The sequence below is a fragment of the Equus asinus genome, chromosome 22, assembly GCF_041296235.1.
Source record: "Equus asinus isolate D_3611 breed Donkey chromosome 22, EquAss-T2T_v2, whole genome shotgun sequence".
In the NCBI taxonomy this organism is placed as follows: domain Eukaryota; kingdom Metazoa; phylum Chordata; class Mammalia; order Perissodactyla; family Equidae; genus Equus; species Equus asinus.
In genome coordinates this window covers 44,356,102-44,376,912 of record NC_091811.1, presented here as the reverse complement: position 1 = coordinate 44,376,912, position 20,811 = coordinate 44,356,102, and positions in this window count along the sequence as shown.

The following is a 20,811-nucleotide window of genomic DNA, read 5'->3' as shown; positions in this document are numbered from 1 at the left end:
TCTTTGGAAAATACAGGGTCAGTTAAACCCAGAGAGTGTAGAGCAATATCAATCCTTATAATCCTTGTCTGTTGACATCTAATCCATTAGGAGTTATTTGCTATTATCTTGTTTTCGACTATCTTTGGCAAAATGAAGAGTTAGAAGGGGCATCATGACAGTACAGAATGGCATCTTTAAGAGAAATAAAGTGATATGCACAAAACTGCTATGTACACCAAAGCACAGTGAATGCTTTACAGTAATTGTGCAGTCTCTATGGAAATGAATTAGCAGACAAAGCGGAACGAAGACTTTGAAGAAAACTGAGTTTAAGTGAGAGATTAAATTAAAAATTGTGGCAACTTTCAATTCAGTTATGGACTGATTTTCTAAAGTCACAAATGTTAGGGTAACATTATTCTCCTATTTCAGAGAGGACTGTGGTGAGAAAGGGTTTTTGCAGGAAATATATTAAATCCCGTGTTTAATTAACCTTGATTTTGTGCTGTATCTTTGTGGGTCATAGTCACTGACAAAGAGGGAAGATATCAAAAACAAGTATAAGAGCTAATAAGTAATAACTCTTTCCTGTGTGACGGGCACAGCAGTATACTCTTTTTTTTTTTTTTTTTTGAGGAAAATTAGCCCTGAGCTAACATCTGCTGCCAATCCTCCTCTTTTTGCTGAGGAATACTGGCCCTGAGCTAACATCCGTGCCCATCTTCCTCTACTTTATATGTGGGACACCTGCCACAGCCTGGCTTGCCAAGCAGCGCCATGTCTGCACTCGGGATCTATACCAGTGAACCCTGGGCCACCAAAGCAGAACGAGCAAACTTAAGCGCTGCGCCACCAGGCTGACCCCAGGAGTATACTCTTTACGTGCACAATCTCATTCAATCCTCTCAATGACCATTTTGGGTAGATACTATTATTATTCCCACAACTTGCCCAAGTTTACACAAATAGAAAGCGGCAGAATCTGGGATTAAACCAAGGTCTGCCGCATTAAAGAACTCAATCTTAAACACTACCCTGTGATGGCTTTTAAAATTTTTTTTTCACATCTACTGTGGAGTTATTTGGGGATAAAATGTACCATTCACACCTGCTATGTGAATGGAAACTATAGTTGTGTCTATTTGAATTCCATTGCTTAAAGTATACCACTTTTGTCTTCCTTACTCTAAGGAGGGAAAGTCTAGGTCATATATTAGAAGTCTTTGAGTAATTGATGTGAATGAGAATAGTGACCTTAATGATTGTTCTATGTGACACCAATGTGGTTATATTTTTAGATCATTTTGTCCCACATAGTGGTCTCAAATAGCTGGGAGTTTTATATAGAATAAACCAGTTGTCTCAGTTCCTTGAATCGTGGCTTAATAAATCAATCCCTACATATTTTGGTTGAACGTTTATTTTGTGTTTAGTTCTTCAATGAAGATTTTCTGTAACTTGATGTTTTCTTGATGTTTCTCCAAAATTCCAGAGGTTTCCACAAAATTTTGAGATCTGGTAAGTTCATTAAATCAACTTGCTTCTTAGTAAAAGCCGATAATTACTTTATTGAATGTGACTTTTTGGTTTTTACTACTTATTACAATAGTATGGGAACCAGTGTTTAAAACTAATGTTGCAAGTAGCGTTTGAAGACAAAACTAGAAAAAAATCTCACTAGTCACATTGGCCATCAGTAATTGTCCTTTGGGTTTCTGAAGCCACTTGTTTGCCCATTCTGCTCAACTCAAAGGAAATCCATAAATAGTTAACATTATTTATTAATAATTTATTACGTGATAATATTCATTTTAAAAAAAGAGGAATTGGAAATTCCATATGAAAATTCTATTGGCTAGAATAGTGTCTAAAATCAAAGAGATGTTTCTGTCATTATTTGTTTTACCACACCATTGGTTTGGGCATGAATTATTTAATCAGCATAATCTCACCTACAAAATGAAATAATTGCCATCTTTATTCTTCTACCTCCCAGAAACCTTGAAAGAATAAAATAAAATACATTTTGAATACTTTAATGACCATTTAGAATCACAGTACAAAATGATCATATATTACAGTATAGTATGTGAAGCAAGTTAAATCCTAAGCTCTCAAGTTCAGGGTATTCTATTCTGTATTAATGTAAAGCAGATCCCAGCATTGCCACCAACTGGTTCTGTAGTCTTGAACAATTTGATTAACCTTTTCCTGACTTAGTTTCTTACCATCTGTAAAATGAGCATAATAATCACACCTACCTCGTCGGGATGTTGTAAGATTGAGTGAGTTAATAAATGTAACATAGAACCTTGAAGCATAGTTAGTATTATGTAATTATTTGCCCTCATTATTGCACTCCAGAAATAGTTTATCAAATTACGCATAGGGAGTAGTGTATGAATATACATGTACCGCAACACTGAAAGCCCTCCCTCCAAAAAGAGAAAACAGTCTGATCATGTTATTTTAATGTGCACCTCTTTAGCAATGGAATGGAATACTTTAATGCTTATTGACCACAGGTATTTCTTCATGAAATTTACTCTTCACATTTCTCTATCATAATATTTGTCTTTTTGTAATTGATAGGAGTCCTTTATGTATGAACACTAATTTTTTATCAGCCTCTATAACATTGTTAAATTCTGTTTATGATCATCTATCTTTGAAAGTTGAGGAAAGAAAAGCATGTGTTATTCTTTGTAAAAGGATCTTAAAACATAGACTATCAATCATCGCTGTCTTGTTTTGAAGAGAAGAAATGAGAGTCTTTGTTTTGTATGTGTCCCACCACATCCTTTAAGTTACTATGTGTTCCTTGTTCCATGCCTAGAGAGAAGAGTGTGCTGTTCAAGGCAGCTTTGAACATGAGCTAGGGACACCACATTCCTCCTTCTGATTCCTCCTCCATTTAGATTATTGAACAATCTTTCATCTATGTTGCAAATCTTGTTCACTAGTGTTGTGATATAATTTACCTTTATTTGATATGTGCTGTGCTAAAATTGTATTTTTTATGAAAAATCATTTTTATGCAACTTTGTACAATGCAGTGTTCAGTAAATGTTTGCTTAATGTTAAATAAATATGATAGTGTAAATTATGTGCAATTTTGGTTCATAGTTAAGGTTATGATTAAAGTATTCATTTGCAGAGTCATCCCACAACTGCACACCAAGTTTCTGATTGTAATAGAGAGGCTGATTAATTCCATCCACAGACTTCTTATCCACCTCTCAGCTCCATGCCCCTTACTACCATCAGATCCAGAATTACCATCCAAGTTGCCAGCCCTTTGGATTAACTGTTTTCCCCCAACTCTTTCTGACTCAGTTTCTTTTCTTTTTAAGAAATTTGATCACACTTATCTTTTTAACCCTATTTCAGCTTTTCTCTGTGTTGCCTTCCTGTGTAACCCCTCTTCTATCTCCCAGAATCTTCCTCACATATACAAACTTTCCTAGGACAGTGTAGTAGCTACCATTCCAATTTAACCTGATTTTCTTCTGGCAACTGAATTCTCCCTCAAGAAATTCTGAAAAAATAAAGGGTTCATTCTCCTAATCACTAAACTCTCAGAGCTAGGAAAAGGGAGACATTTATTCACGGTCTGTTTGTAGACACATGAATACAACTTTCACTCAGCAACCCGGTGCACCAGAAATTCAACTCATGCTGCCCTCAACAGTAGGTTGGAGTCAAGAGCTAGAGTAGGCTTGGTTCATCCGGTGGCTCCAGGATGCCTTCAATGACTCAGCTTCTGCCCCTTTATGGCTCTGGCTGGCTTGTAAGTCTGGTTCCCCTCACGGCCGAAGGATGGGTGCCAGTAACTTTCAGTTCTGTGCTTCCTGATGCATGTCAAGTAGTCAGGGAGGTAGTTCTTCCTAGAAAAGCATACAAAGAGCTTCTCCAGAACTTCTCCCCATCCCGAAAAAATCTGCTTGAGTCTCATTGGCCATAATTGCACATTCAAGCATTCCAGAACCAGTCACCATCAAAAATTATGCTGATTGACTCAGACTAACAAGGACCCACACCTGGAGCCAGAGACACGATCAGCTTCTCCTGGGTGAACAGGTGTTGATGGAGGGAAACAAATATCTGAACAAGTGTAGTCCTCTTTCGAAAAAGAATAGGATGTAATTAACTGACTGCTTACTGTGGTCTTGAAACTAAGCTTTAAATGTCTTTTAGCCATTTACAAGTCAAAACAGCCCTAGGAGGTAGGTATTATTATTGTCATCATGTTTGTTTTACAGACGAGAAAACTGAGGCATAGAGAGTTTGAGTGACTTGCTCAAGGTATCAGAGTTCTTAAGCGGCAACACTGAGATTCAAACTTGGACATCTAGCTTCAGAGACTCTGCTCTTAACCACTAAAGCAAACTATCTTTACGCTATCCACTACACCATCTTTTTTTGAAGACCGTGGTGAAGACTCAGGCTTTGTAGGTAATGTAGTCCTTAAATTGACTTCCAGCTCCTTTATACACCAGCTGTGCAATCTTGGGGGAAATGACTTAACCTTTCTGAATATTAATTTCTTTACCTGTAAAATGAGCAAAAGAATAACTATTACACAGTGATTGTGTGAATAATAATAAAATAGTGTTTATTTCTCTGACACATAGGAGATATGTAATAAATGGCAGCTCTTGTTACTTTCTCTAGAGAAACCTAATTTATGTTAGGGCATTTGTAAATATAAAGTGTACATAATTATCATAAAATTTTTGGTTATTTTATAAATCATACAATATATAATCCCTTGTTCAAATGATATGAAATTTCATTTCATTCAAAATGTTTCTCCTAAAACCTGACCCACATCAATAAATATGGATAAAACTAAATATTGCATGTACCGTTTTTCAAAAATGCCTTTTTTCAGTTAAATGATCTAAAAGAGAGTTGCATATCAAAGTACTCTCAACATGAGATTTCTTTTTGACTTTTCACACAGTTGTGAAATTCGACCCTGCCCCTAAATGTTAGCACAAAACCAGATCTTCAACGTAATGTGAATCTTGCCAAAATACTTAAGAAATCCAAGCCAAGAAACCTGGAGAACAATCTGGCAGCATTTAGTGATGTCATGAATGTGCACCCGTGTGAGCTGGCAACCGTCTCCTGGGAGCCTCTTCCACAGGTTGATCCTGGAGGTTTGTTGCAGCTTTGGCTGGAAACCAGGGAATTATGGGAAACCTAGGTGTTCATCTCTAAAAGAGATGAAAAAATGTTGTAGAAATAGCCTATGGGCTACACAGTGGTCAAAAGCAGTGATCTACATTCATATATAGCATATAGCTGAGCCCAAAGCCAAAATATTGAGATGAAAATAACTATAAGCAAATCTGTAGCAGAATACCATTTTTGCAAATTAAAAACAGATACATCATGGACCAGCCCTGGTGGCCTAGTGCTCCACTGCAGCAGCCCAGGTTCTGTTCCCAGGTGTGGACCTATACCACTCATCTTTCAGTGGCCATGCCGTGGTGTGGCTTACATCCAAAAATGAGGAAGATTGGCAGTGGATGTTAGCTCAGGGTGAGTCTTCCTCAGCAAAAACAAAAACAAACAAACAAAAGCCCAGATACATTATAAGACAACAATGCACATTTTTCAAGGATACCTACATATCCAAGGACACATATTAAATGCATCAGAGCAGGTGAATGTGGAAAGAAGGAAATGGTAGTGGGAATAAAAGCAAAAGAAAAAAAGGTGAGTTTCTCAGACTAATGATGATGGTGTGTCATGAGTTGAGGAATATGATTAATTCAATCCTCTGTTTCTAAGCCCCAATAAAAACAAAAGAGAAAAAGAAAAGAAAAACAGAGAAAGGGGCCAGCCCATCGGCATAGTGGTTAAGTTCATGTGCTCCGCTTCTGCGGCCCAGCATTTACAGGTTTGGATCCTGGATGTGGACCTACATACCACTCATCAAGCCATGCTGTGGCAGCATCCCACATACAAAACAGAGGAAGACTGGTACAGATGTTAGCTCAGGGACAATCTTCCTCACCAAAAAGAAACAAAGAAAAGAAAAAGAGGGAGAGAGAAGAAACGAAGGGAAGGGAAAACTACAGGCAGGCATTTCATCATGCACATCCATTTAACAACTTCTCTTTTAATCTTTTCGTAGTAGTTCTAATGCAATTTGCATACAGGCATATCACCAAAGCATATTTCCTGGAGATGACCACATTAATTATACCTACTGATAGTGAGTTCATACGACGATTACAGAGACATTTAGATATTAAATGGATTGATTTAATTCATACTCAAATGAAAAAAGGAAAAGCAGATTGCCTCTCTACCTGGCTTTGTCCTCCACTAAGTCTTCTGAACATCTGCTCTAACGGGATTGTGTCTATAGCTATTCATCAGCCCTATTTTTCATAGCCAAAGAGAGTTTTTAAATAGCAAAAGGATGGAGTATGTCTGTGTGTGCATACTGAGGCACAGAGATTTTATAAATTATATTTGTCTTAGTTAATTTTTCCATTATGGGGTAGTATAGCTAAATTAAAAGCATATAGAAAACATTAAGAGAAGCTGAGAGGGAAAGGCAGAACACAGACACACAGAACACCCCTCTGGGCTGTGGAGATACCCTAAGCTTCCAAGACACGGAGCAGAACTTGGAGGGTTTTAAGGGGAGAATGAAAGGGAGAGGCTTGACACAGTCATATTCACAGCTTCTTGGTGTTAGGATGTAGGCATAACATTTTGTGAGCCACCATTCAATCCACTATAGCACCTACTTTCAAATCACGGTTCTGTCATCTCCTAAGGGTGTCCTTGGGCAGGTTACTTCACTTCCCTGCGCTTTAGTTTGTTCATCGGTAACCCAGAGGCTTATGGGAGGGATATTAGATGAGGTTGTATATATTCAAAATGCCTGACTGTTCTCTTTATGTAAATATTAGTTATTGCAGAGTTATGACAAAAGATGACACAATTTACTATGGGTAAAATTAAATAAAAAGGCAAGATATTACTCAAATATACTTCCCTTCTCTTTAATAATGGTTTATTTGGATCTCTTACATTGTTATCTCTGATGATGTCCAGATTCTGGTCTCGACAACAGTAAAACATTCTCAAGGAGGTATTGTTATGTCTCAGTAAAGTGTGTATTTTTTCATGTTTTGAGATTAGACAAAAGCTTACCTTCTCAAAAAGTTTTCCCTACCAGACATGTAATTCAAGAATTATGATTCATTTGTCTTTTTTTACTCAGAGCACTGACAAAGGACTTTCCACTACACATCCCAAGAAGAGGAAAAGAGCAGCAGAAAGGCTTATTTGTAAAAAGGCATAATATTTACAAACATTAAATAACTTTTGTCTCAGACTAAATCTGACTTCTACCATTTAAACTATACCATACAGTTTATCATCTAAGGAAAAGCAAAAGCAGATGATACTTAGAACAGAGATTCAAAGCTTACTTTCCTGTGTCCATAAGAAGGTGATATTCTTGAAAACCAGGATTTATGTAGAGAGAAAAATTCTTTTTTAAAATTCTCAAAATGTTCATATCAGGTGCAACCCTGAAGGATATGGACCACAGGGGTTTACCATAAGCCACAGGTAGGTAGAACTCAGGATACGACACAAGAACAGTGCCCACTTGATGTTTTCAGAGAGAGTTTCCCTTTCAGCGAAAGGGAAAGTGAGAGAGAGAGAGAAGATGATGTTACCGAACCTGAAGTGAGTTCGCTCACCCGTTGCAAAGCAAGCCAATCTCTGACACCGGGGGTGGTGGAAGAAAGTAGGAATTTTATTTTTGCACAGTGCTGAACAAGGAGAGAGGGCAGCTAACGCTGAAATCCCGAACTCCCTGAGAAGCTAAAAGGAAGGGTTTTTATTTGGGGTTTTAGGTAGGGGTGGGGGGCACATGGCCTTGCTGGTTGGAGCTTTCCCACCAGCCTGTCTTTGGCCTTGAGACTACTTGCAGAGAGGAGGGAGCCCATGACCTTGCTAGTCAGCAGCTTTCCCACCAGCCTGGATCTCTTTGTGGGGAGGAGATAATCCAGGTGCTTGTCCTTGATGGTGTCTGTCTCCATGGAGGATAGTGGATTCTGGAGCCAGAAAGTAAGCAGGGAATGACTGTTTTGGTTTTAACCTCGTATATGCTGGGTTAAATGTGGGGAAACTGATATCAGGGTTAATACCAGTGAGGTGGTCAAACACGCAGACCTTTCCCCACCCCTTCTTGGGGTAAACCCAATGTGAACCTTATTAGAAAGTGTGTTCCTAACCTCCCTCCTCACAGAGTGGGAACATTTTCAAACTCCTGTGCAAATGCTCAAGGCTTGAAACAACCACCTCAACTCCCTATTTTCTATTTCTGTGCAATATGAAATGGATTTAGAAGTTGTCAGATGCTCCAAGTAGGAGGTTACAGAAAATTAGATGAGAGACAAAGATAATAGTGGTTGCCATGCAGGAGAGATAAGTGACCCTGAAACAGAGACTTCAGGGCAGACAGTCCAAACTTGAGATTAGCTGGACAAAGACGGAACAGTTCAGAATATTTGTAGCACTAAAAAGAACCGAACTAGGGCAGAGTCAGAAGTGGGAGGAACATCAAGTCCCAGGGTGACCGGTCAGTCAGGTTCACTTGGGACTGAGGTGGGCCCCAGAACAGGGCACTTCTAGTTTTAAAGCTGGGACAGCCTCAGGAAACCCAGAATGAGATAATTACCCTCTCAGGCTTTAACTATGCTAAAATTAGGCGTCAAGCTTCACAGATTAAGACGTCAGTGGCAGGTACCAGCAGGATACCCAGTGGGTACCTATGGATCTGAGGCCTCTACACCCTACTCTATCTTCACGTGATCTTATAAATCCCATATGGAGATGCCATCTGAGCTAGAAGAAAGGATGGAGGAAACAAGTCCTGTGGGGCAGATAGGTTGATGAAGAAACTCTTAAACATTAAGCATTTACCTGAAAGAGATTGATTTTACCCAAAAAGGACAGTTTAAATCAAAGGAAGATCCTTTTAATTGATAGATTTATGTCCTTCCTTCTCTCAGCAATAGGGGATCCAGGCTCAGGAGCAGGAAGATGTCTGTTGTAAAACACAAAGGAGCTATAATTTTATGCATATCTAAGATGGAGTGTATAAGTTTTCGACCTCATTACACCTGTGTGGTGGCTTTGTAGTGTGCCAATTTAGCTAAACTGGATTGATGTTTTGAGAATTCCCTTCCCTGCGTGGTTTTGAATTAGGATAGGCCACTAGTGTAATCTGTGCAAGATTTGGAAGGCAGAGGTGACACAGCACCCGTATTTACGCTGGGAAGTTTGGTGTAGTGTCAGGTGCTGTTGTGGCTTGTGCCCAGCATCCTGGTTCTGCTGGCTCACCATGTTGGCATGGATCAGCAGCTCCCGCAGCTCCCATTGGATCCTCCTGCAGCTTCTCCTAATTCTAGACCAGTTTCACGTGCAGCTCCATGGCTGTGTCAGCTCTTCCACATGTGACCAACATGTTCAAAATTGGAGGCTTAGAGGCAGGGAGAAATGGATACAAGTGCCACTAAAAGACAGAAGCAGGGCCTGGTGAGTCCTCGTGAACTTCATTTCTCTTCACAGGCTGCAGTTTGTCTTTGCTCCCCCTGCTTCACATCCACCTGCTCTTCCTTGCTGCTGGCCCTGGCTGACTTTGGAACAATTTCACATATAGAAGCAGAACACTTACACAGACTGCCTAACCAGCTCCCACAATGGCACAAGTTCTAATCTCTATAATAAATGTGTCGTGTCCCACAGAGTGGTTCAACTTCTATGATGGAATCCATAGGATTCCCAGTAGGTGATAAAAACTCCATTATAAACAAGTTTTCAGATGAAGGTACTGTAGCTGAAAGAGGTTAAGTAATTGACCTCAAATCATACAGCTCATAAGTGGCAACCTGGGATCTAAACCCAGTTTTCTCAAGCTCCACAACCCTCCTTCTTTCCAACGTGGCTTTCCTCAATCATTGTCACCCCTGGGCAGTTACTTCATCATGTTAGTCATTGCCTATCAAAACTCTGTCAAAACAAAACAGAGGGCACATAACTCAGGAGAGTGGAGAATGAGTGCTTCTGGAGAGGGCAGGCCAGGTGGAAAGCCATGAAGAGCAAGTTCTGGTTGCCTATGCTTGAAGGCCTTAATACTAACACTTACTGTGGTAATGACACTTACCTTGTGTCAGGCTTTTCCTAAATGCTTTACACTTATTAAATCATTTAATCCTTATGGCAACACTAAGAAGTAGGCTTTATTATTAATCCCATCTTACAGATGGACAAGATTACTCAGTGGCTTGGTGTAGAGCCAGGATTCAAATTCTGAGCATCGGCCTACCAACTTGGATTTTCTGAACAAATGAAAGAGATATCACCCTGAGGGGCTGAGGTTCATTAGGAATGTTAGAGCTTCGCTGAAGACTAAATTTTTGCTCCTCACAATTTTGTTGAGTTAACAACCTATCCCAGAAAAATAAAGACCTGCCATTTTTTAAAAAAAAGTTATAGACAACAGACAACAATGTAAAACTTAAGGACTTTCCTCAGCTAACTTATCAATCTTACACTTATACAGGACATTAAATTGCTAACAAAAACAAAGTTTTGAGCGATTGAATATTGAAACCAACATTATTGTTAACCACTAGAGGAAATTTCATTAAAGTGAAATTTCTGGACAATGGCCAATTTGCCAAGGATTCTTCAAGCGTCCACAGAAAACTTTTCAGCTGCACTAGGATTTTTGTTTCATGGCTTTCTGTCATAAATGATTGATTCTCATATTATCCAGGAAGCCTGTTTAATTATGATTAATTTTGAAAAACTATGTCTATAAGAATAAAAGAAAAGTCCTTAGTGTTCATGTAACATTATTAACAGGATGGAAAAGTGAAGCGTGAAGTATAAAGAGCCAGCTATAAATACAAAGAAAGAAAAGTGAGGAGAAAAAAAAGAAAGCACATTGAAGGATTTCCAGAGTGTTTACTTAAATTCTTGGAATGAAGTTTAAATATCAGTCCATTAGAAAGCAATTGGCCCACCCTAAAGCTAAGCCAAGCGTCCCAAAGCATCTGCGAAGAGAATCATTAAGTGTTGCTGCCTGACGTAAGCACAAGGTGTCTTCCTAAAAGTCAGGGAAAATGATCCCTCATGTCCTCTTAAAAGCAAAATAGAAAAGGAAGTTAATAATCAATAAATACGTCTGAGAGACAATGATCTCATTTTGCTATTTTTTTTCTTCTCTCTAGACAGGAGTCGCATTAGAAATAAGAAATGGGCAGTTAAAAAGAAATGGGCAAAAAAGCTACATTTAATATTTGCCTCAAAATGAGTAAATTAAAATCGCTCTCATCACATTATTCTCAATAGTATTTTACAGGTTATGAACAGTGATTCTTCTAATTTCTCTAAGACTTTAGTGTTTACAAAACACATTCACATCCATTATGTGTTTGATCTTCTCTCACATCAACTCTGCAAGGAAAGACAGGTGTTACATCAGTATCGTACACATGAAACAATTGAGTCTCAGACTTTTAAACGAATTGTTCAAAGTCACAGGCTGCAGTTTGAAACTTGCTCAACTAATTTAAGAGTTACTGCTTTCTTTCACATTTAAATTAGATTTTCCCTTCCTTAGCTTTGAAGAGCTTGGCACCAGGAATTATTGCTTGTTTGCTTCTTAAATATCTTCCCAAAGTTGAGATTATACACAAAATAGCTATATTTTTTATTACGCTTTACAATACCCGTGGACCCTATTTTTTCACACAGCCCATTTTTATATAAATGGCAATTGGACTATTAAACCCCCTTTTTCTTCCACCATAATATTAAAAAAAAAAACTCTTCCCCAGATATGTTTGGCCAGAAACATCCAGGTCTCTCTCTAATATCAGTGCTATGTAGAAAAATTAAGTAAACTCAATAGGATAGAAAATTTCAGCCCGAACTCTAAATTGGACCACGGGGCTTAATTCAGGAAAAAGTTATCTGTGATTCTATCAACCATTCTTAGACTATTTCGGTAGAAATTCAGCTTCAGTTAGGAAGTAAATAAGGGGCGTAGTTTTCTATTTAATAGATAATTTGTGTTCTGGCCTGTGAGAATCTTGACCTTTAAAAAAATCTTTTGTTTCATAAAATATTAGTTGTCGTAAGTGCTGTCGAGTCAATTCCAACTCCTAGTGACACTGTGTACAGCAGAGTGGAACTGTGCCTGGTCTTTTTACACCGTGCTCTCATCTTCTGATGCTATATAAGACTTTCAGCTATTCATAGGGTTTTCATGGCCAATTTTTTTGGAAGTGGGTGGCCAGGTCCTTTTTCTTAGTCTGTCTTAGTCTGGAAGGTCTGCTGAAACCTGTCCACCATGGGTGACCCCGCTTGTATTTGAAATACCAGTGTCGTATACCAGTGGCATAGCCAGCCCTGGTGGTCTAGTGGTTAAGCTTCAGTGCTCTCACCACTGTGGCCTGAGTTCAATTCCTGGTCAGGGAACCATACCACCTGGCTGTTGGTTGCTATACTGTAGCAGTGTGTGTCACTGTGATACTGAAGGCTATGCTACCAGTATTTCGTAAAGTATACATTTTCCTAATTTAACCCACTCTATAAGGCCTGCATGAAGGTGGAGATTTTTGTCTAGCTTCATGCACTGTTTTAACTCTGACGTCCAAAACAATACCTAGCACATGGTAGATGCCCTGAAAATATTTGTTGAATAAATGAAGGAAATTTTTAAGCAAAGGTTAGGTAGAGAAATTAGTTTCCCATCTACTTTTAAATAACAGAGCTATGTAGGTTGGAGGTGAGTCATCAACACAGTTTAGAAAGTCTATTCCTCCTCTCTTTCCTCGCCCTGTCCTTCACCTCCCATGCCTCCATGGGTTTCGTATAATTTCTACATTCTGCACACTCAGTGATATAGGCAAGTGGGAACAAAGGATTAAAGGCAGTGAAGCAGTCTGGGATGGAGCAGGGCAAGAAGGATAGAAGTCTATATTTTTCATAGTCTTTCATCTGTTACTTAACCTCCAATAATGTATTTTTCAACCTCCAATTTTAACTGCCCTCCATTAATCTAATAAACACTACCATTGACACCTTGTCAACTACCCACTTACTGCATTACCTTCTATAACCAGTTAGAACCCTGGCAGGCATATAACTCCAGAACAGATGCGATAAAGTTAGCTGCAGGCTTGCAAAAGTTGCAAGGAAATTATCTAAATATTAAATTATTATACATAATCTGAAAATGAAAAATGTGCAGTAAAATATCAATCACAACAAAATACATAGGACTAAACTTCAAGTCAACAGTCCTTGCCAGCTATTAGTAATTCTATCTTATTTAATTTTATTCAGCAAATTGCCAAAGGAAAGTTAACTCACGTTGTTCTGGAAAATTCTGTTTTTGTTTGTATGTGAAATTAGGCTGCTCTCTGATAAACTTTGGCATCTAAGTCTCCGTAGGTCTTGTTCTACTGATAAATTGTAGATATGCACTTTCCAAAATTAACGTTTCTTTAGTTTTTTTTCCGATGTCTAAATGAATTATGGGAATTTATCAAAGAGAAAATTTAGTTAAATAGTCATATTAAAATATGCATTTTTATGTCTTTTTGGATAAACATACTTTAAATTATTTAGCATTCAGAAAAGTAATCCACTAGAATGGTTTTAATAGTGTAGTCTTTTTGTCCATTGACTCATAAAATCTGCTTAATTGTTCTGTGTATATTATAGTTGGCAGTATTCAGCTTGAGTTTAGAGCCTAATCTAATAACACTGTCTGAAGTAGATTTACAACACAGAACCTTTTGAAGGGAGGTCTTACTGCCTCTTTTTTCTCAAATAGATTATTTTCGTGTGTACATTGATCAATAGCACACTCTTTCTGTGTTGGCATTAAATTTCACTTAAATTTCTATAACTGATGATATAAAAACAAAATATCATTATTATCTATTTGAAAATACGTTCCTTTGCTTCACGCCCCTACTCCAGCGCTAATCTTTTTCTCTCTCCTCATGACCTGAGTTTTGCATCTTTTTCCCCGTGTTATATCTGACCACACTCATTCCCTTTACTTTTTAAAAGGTGTCATCGATTCCTACAATTTAGTAGAATAATTTATTTTTAAACAGATAGTCATTAATTTTCCTCATTTCTAAAATTCTGTTTTAAAATTATGTTTTTAATCAACCTCACAAACATCCCTAAATAAGTCGTATCTTGGAAATTTCAGAAATCTGTATGTCACCTTTCTCTCCCTACGCAACACTTGAACTGAAAAAAATCACAGCTATTTTCTGTTAACATTTAAAATAAAAGATACTAATTTATAAAGATATAAACCTAAACTTATCTGATTCATAGTAAAGCGCAGCTTTAAATATTGCTTTCTACAGAATTCTTTATGTGCAAGCATTTCTTGGATCACATCCAAATTAGTTTAGTTTCTGAAGAAGCCAAAATAACTTTTAATAAGACAGTTTCACACTCATGAGGTAAGCTACAGCATGCATTTTGAGGATAAAGTTGCATAAACTTCTGTGTTCTTCTTCCAGTTCTGAATCTATTAAGGATAAAAGACCATAGGCTACTAAAGTAGCCCATCAAAGGCGAAGGTGATCGCAGAGCTGAAAGTCTGGTTCTCTAGAGAAGGGTTGACATACTATGAACAGAGGCCAAATCTGACCCACCACCAATTTTGTAAATGCAGTTTTATTGAAACGAAGCTCAGCTCAATTGTTTATATATCATCTGTGGCTGATTTTACAAGACAATGGCAACAGAGACCGACCTCCTAGGCCTAAAATATTTACTATCTATAGGCCCTTTCCAGAAAATGCTCTAGAGCATTGTATAATCACATCACACTATCACACACCTCATCATCCCTATCAGAAGATTGGGTGTATGTTCAAATCCTTGTATAATCCACTGATACTTTGCAAATCAATTTGATTATATTATTTTTGTGAGCCACACAGCTTAGAAAAACAAACAGTGCACACTAAAAACCTGAAAAAATATTTTAAAGAAGGAGCCAACAGTGTTTCTTAAAACAAAGAAAATCAACCCAATGTTCATGATATGTCATACAGCAGAAAATAGAATTTCAAATGTCCATCCGATGTAGAATGATAGAATGAAAATTGTAGAGGAATATGTGTTTGGGTCTATTAAAGAAATTACACAATGAGAAAACTAGCCTTATAAATAGACATTTTTATTTCTTTACGAAATAATTTAAAAAATGTTTTGAAGTAAAATTAAATACAGTATCTTTAAATTTGTAGAGTATTAAGAATGACAAAATTCTAGGTTAAATATTTCAGTAAATTCATGATCTACATTAGTTAAATGTGTCTATAACTAAGTTTTCGATATGCTAATGTAAATTTGTAAAAAATCTGAATCATATTTTTTAATGGAGTTTTATTATTTTTAAAATTATTTTTTAATGAAATGAGATGTTATCACTACTGGTGACTCAAGAGCTTTAGGGAAGTTATAATATTAACATCTTTCAATTATTAGATATCAGTACTGTGCTAAATGTGTTAAGATACATTTTTCTTTCATATTCCAGAAGAAGAAATTTACCCTCAGATCACATTAACTAGTAGTATCGCACACGCATCTATTGGCAGTATTACTTGGACCCTTGAAGAGGGTTGAGGCTGGGATTTGAACCAAGCCCTGTCTGACTCTATATTGCTCATCATCATGGAATATCTTATTCTGTTATAAAGCTTTTAAGGGTAAGATATGATGTACCTCATTTAATTTTGGATGTTAAAAATTGAATGATATATACAGGAAATGGATAATAATTAGTTGAAAAGGGGAAAAGGATTTGTATTTAAATATTGGTGCTAACGCAGTAAAATTCAATATCTCAAGGTATTTTAAATAAGGATCTTGCTTATTATATTTGAAACAATTAGCCTAACTCATTATTCTCTAGAACAATTTGAATGTACCGCAAATAAATTAATAAAAAGACAAATTAGTAAAACTTTATTAATCTCCATAGGAACTGTTCTTTTAAAGGTCATCAGTGACTTCCATGTTGGTAAATCCAAAGATCAATTCTCATTCCTCATCTTTCTTGACCTGTCAGCAGCATTTGACACAGTAAATCACTTTCTTTTTTTCTCTTTCTCTCTTGGCTCCCAGGACCATGCACTAATCCAATTTCTTTTTACCATGCTAGCCACACTTTCTCAATCTCCTCTGTCTCTTCTCCCTGACTTCATTGGTGGAGTGCCCTAGGGCTCTGTCTCATAGCTCTAAATACCATCTACCTACCAAAGACTACCAAGTTTTTATCTCCAGGCTAAGCTTCTCCCTCAATCTCCAACATCTCCAAATGGATATTTAATGGATATTTCAAACTCATATGAGAAACGAGTTCCTTATTTTCTCACCTAAATTTGCTCTACTCCCAACCTTAAATTTCATCCTTCCAGTCACTCAGGCTAAAAATTGTGTAGTTATTAGTTATCCTTAATTTCTCTCTCTCATACTCCATTTTGAATTCTTCAGAAATCTTGCTGGGAATAACATAAAAATATGTACATAATTAGCTGTTTCTCAACGTTACCATATTTGTCAGCCTGATTTGAGTCCTACCACCTCTCATCTGGATTGGTGTCTGTTTCCTCTGATTATAGTATAATTATATAGACTTATTCTTCCTAAGTGCTGTTCGGTTAATCATTTTTTGCTTAATCATGCTTGAAAAGTTATAACACCTTTCAGACAATGATTCCATATATACTCTTCCTTTTTCACTCAAATACACACTAAATATATTATAATATGTTATATTCCCATTTAACATGAAACAAAGTTCCTAGTCAGAGACTGTCATTTGGAACAAATTTGGATTGTATGTCTTATTTGGATAGACCTAAAGTGTTTTGCTTTGCAAATGTATACCAATAAGAGTGATGAAGAGATAGCATCCTGTAAAAAATTCAGTGTGTTTGACTGCAAGATATTTCCATGTGTTTCAAGGGGCATTCATGTTTAACCTATGGCTGTCATCAGGCACATGTGACTGATACTGAAGACCCGCCCAGAAGTGGGTCACTTGAATTTCCACCATCTTCCAAAGAACGACTCCTTTGCACCCTTCTTCCACTAATTCCACCCATCTTAACCCACTATCAATTTTCTTTTCTTTGATGAATACAATAAACCTCTATTTCCTAACTTTTTATGCACAAAATGTATTTATTTACTTTCAAATTGTTTATAACTTATATAAACTTGTTTTCATTCAACTGATACATTATTGCATCTATAAAAACTTTTTAGGTATCTTGGGTGGGATGGGATGTCTAATAATTTTTCCCATTAGAATTAATGAAAATGTTTTTTTGTTTAATAATTTTTTCCCTAGCATAAGAGTTTTCAGGAACAAATTAAAATTATTAAGCAAGAGATAGGTGTACTTGTATAAAGGGCTCCTTTGGAAATAAATGCTGAAAGTGTCCACATTGTTCTTAAATGTAACTGCTTGGGTGTGGTTATCACTGTCACTGTTTAGGACACTTTAACTTAGAGTTTGAACACAGATGTAATTCAGAAAAATGCACCCCGCCCCCCAATTACCTGTAATGGCTCGGTTTCCATTGTGCTTTATACTCATTACTCTTTATAGACGGCACTTGTATTCTCAAGTTCATGTATGCCTGAATGTACCTCCCCACGCGCTGGATGCATGCCTGGGTTACAAATAAAAAGACACTTGGGTCTAGAGTCATGGAAGGAGGGGCTAGTGATAGACATGGGTCTTAGAATGATTGGTCAATATTTATTAATTGGCTACTGTGCGTTAAGAAGTGAAAGTTAATGGGAATAATTCCTAACTCTATCTTTAAAATGTGTTAACTTGAGAGGCCGGCTGGTGGTGCAGCAGTTAAGTGTGCACATTCCGCTTCTGCAGCCTGGGGTTCGCCGGTTCGGATCCCGGGTGCAGACATGGCACCGCTTGGCAAAAGCCATGCTCTGGTAGGCATCCCACATAGAAAGTAGAGGAAGACGGGCATGGAGTTCAGGGCCAGTCTTCCTCGGCAAAAAAGAAAGGATTGGCAGCAGATGTTAGCTCAGGGCTAATCTTCCTCAAAAAAACAAAATTAAAATGTGTTAACTTGAATATAGAAAACATTAAATCAATTATAGCAGCATCTTGGATTTTGTAAATCTGACTTTGAGCCATTAATCCTTTATTTTCTTATCAGTTAAAGAACTTTTAAAATAATGACTCCTTAGATAAAAACTGTTGGAGCTTACTACTTAGCCGAAGGGCTCCAGTTTCTATCAAAAACGCTCCTTGCTCTTCCTGCCTCCTTCTCTACGTGTGTTTCTTTTCTTGGAGCTTGGGATGTATTCTTTCTACTCTTTAGAAATCCATATTGAACTTTTATTTCTCCATACTAACTGATAGTCTAGGTAAATATAAAAAAGAGGTTGGATAAGTGGAAAAAAATCTCTAAAATTCTCATTTTTAGGGGAAAAAAGGAAGTAGGCTTATGCCACTAATGCAGATGATTTTGATAGTCTAATTCCACACTAGATGATTCTTATTGATTGCATGTTAATTATAAGTTACTTAGAAGAGTGAAAAATAGTTTTTCCCTCTTAGACTTTTTGAGTTGCTTCTATGCCCATGTAATATTAGTCAATCAGCATTCCAGGGCATGGCCTTATAGCAGGGCATGGTCATAAAGGTTAGTATTTAATGTGTGCCCTAGAACGTCGATATCAGCTATGATTCCAGAATTCTATAGAGGGAAGATTATGTCTGTGTTAGGGGTAGAGCAATAGTTGGAAGCTGAACTTGAGAGTGAAAAAGATTGAAGATTTAAAAAAAAGATTGAAGATTGCTACCTAATAAGCTATGTGTTATTTTGGTCTGCTATTCTGGGCCGATTTTCTTCTCATTTATAAATTTATCAGAAGTGCCTACATATTGCTTGGCACATAGTAGACATTAGATAAACACTTTTCCTCCTTTTTTAGAATGTGGAATAAAAGCATTTGAGGTCTGAGTTTGCTTCCATAGAATGCAGTTCAGAAAAGGGAAAAAAAAATAAGCTAAGTTAGCAGCTCTCTGGTTTGGCCATGTGAATGCTCCTGGAAGCTTGGGATGGAGATGTGGATGTTTGACCTGATCCAAAAATGTTGGTAGGAAATAAAGCACCAAATGGCTAGAGTAAAAGTGGGCAATAAAAATAAATTAATAATGGTAAATCAGAAACCCTACTAAGATGGTCACATATGCATGCCTAAACATGCACTTAACCGCATAAAGATTTTTAAGAGATTTTTTTAAAAGCTTTGAATAATATTTTTTATCTATTATTTTTACTACAGATGACTTGTGGCAATGAGCAACTGTCATTTCCTTCTCTCCTTCTCCCAGCTTGTATGGAAAAACAAATTACTTGCTATATAAAATAGAGGTTTTATCAGCAGTCTCGCTAATTGATGGTGTAGCTGCCAAATAGCAAGTCACTTTCTGACAAAGAATATGACCTAATGTTACTCAATAACATTTCATCAATCACAAGTCAGAAAATAACCAACAGTTAGTATTTTCTTTGGGTCAGTAATGCAACTTAATAGTGGCAGTTAGCATAATTAAAGGCCAGTAACCAGATTTAAAAAGTCTTAGTTTGTAATTTTTTTTACTAAGAAAGAATATGTATTAAATGACCTTTGAGTTCAATCCGAAGTATGGGGAAAAAATCCCACCAATATGATTAAAAAGCTTTCAATGAGTACTTAATGAGTACCTACCCAGTGCCCAGTGAAGGGTACTCAAGGGCATACAATGGTAGAGGATATAATCTCTGCTCCCCATGAATTTACAGTATGATTGGGTAAAGAAAATGAGCAGATTTAAAATGAAAAGCAAAAGTTCAATGGCTAAAAATGAAATACTATAGGAGATCTGAGGATAAGAATTATGTGAATTGGAATGATCAGAAAATAACACTGCATAGAAGGTAAATTTCAAGAAGATGTGCAAATGGAAGGCGTTTCAGGGGTCTCTCTTGTTCTACAAGCTGATTTCCATATACGCTTAGCTGAACAGACACATAAAAAGGCAACTGTGTAGCCTGCTAATTGTTTAGGACACAAAAGCTTAATGCAATGAAAACCTATATGGGTAGTCATGCATTTTGTAGCCGTTAACACTCAGATAGCAATAGAAACTATGAACTTGCACAAACTTGAGCAACTGGACTCAGAGGCAGAAACAAAGAATGTAGGAAAGAGTCCTGTAAAATACAATGATTAACTTTGAGAGATGCAGAAAAATTATTCATCTTAGGCGGTAAGAGTAGTAAGTGAGTAGTTAACAATATCAAAGGAGCTTGAGTGAGATAGGAAATAATATTGAATCAGCAAGCAGTAAGTCATTGGTGCCATTTGAGAAAGAGCAACAAAGACCAGAATGAGTGGATTTGTTGAATTAAAAAGCGTCATCAATTTCTGGAAAAGTTGGATGGTGAAAAAAAAAGGGAGAGTTTTCATGTTATCTAGAACATTCTGGAAGCCCTCAGATAGCAATCATATTCTTTTGAAAACAAAAATGACCATTGCAAATGTCGTTGCTTTGGTGACTATTTGGTGTATCATAATAAAGAAAAACAGCTTGAAAAAAAAGAATTATTTTTCCTCCTTTCCCACTTTTAAAAAGTAAAGTTGAGGGACTGGCCTGGTGGCATAGCAGTTAAGTCTGCTTTGGTGGCCTGGGGTTCA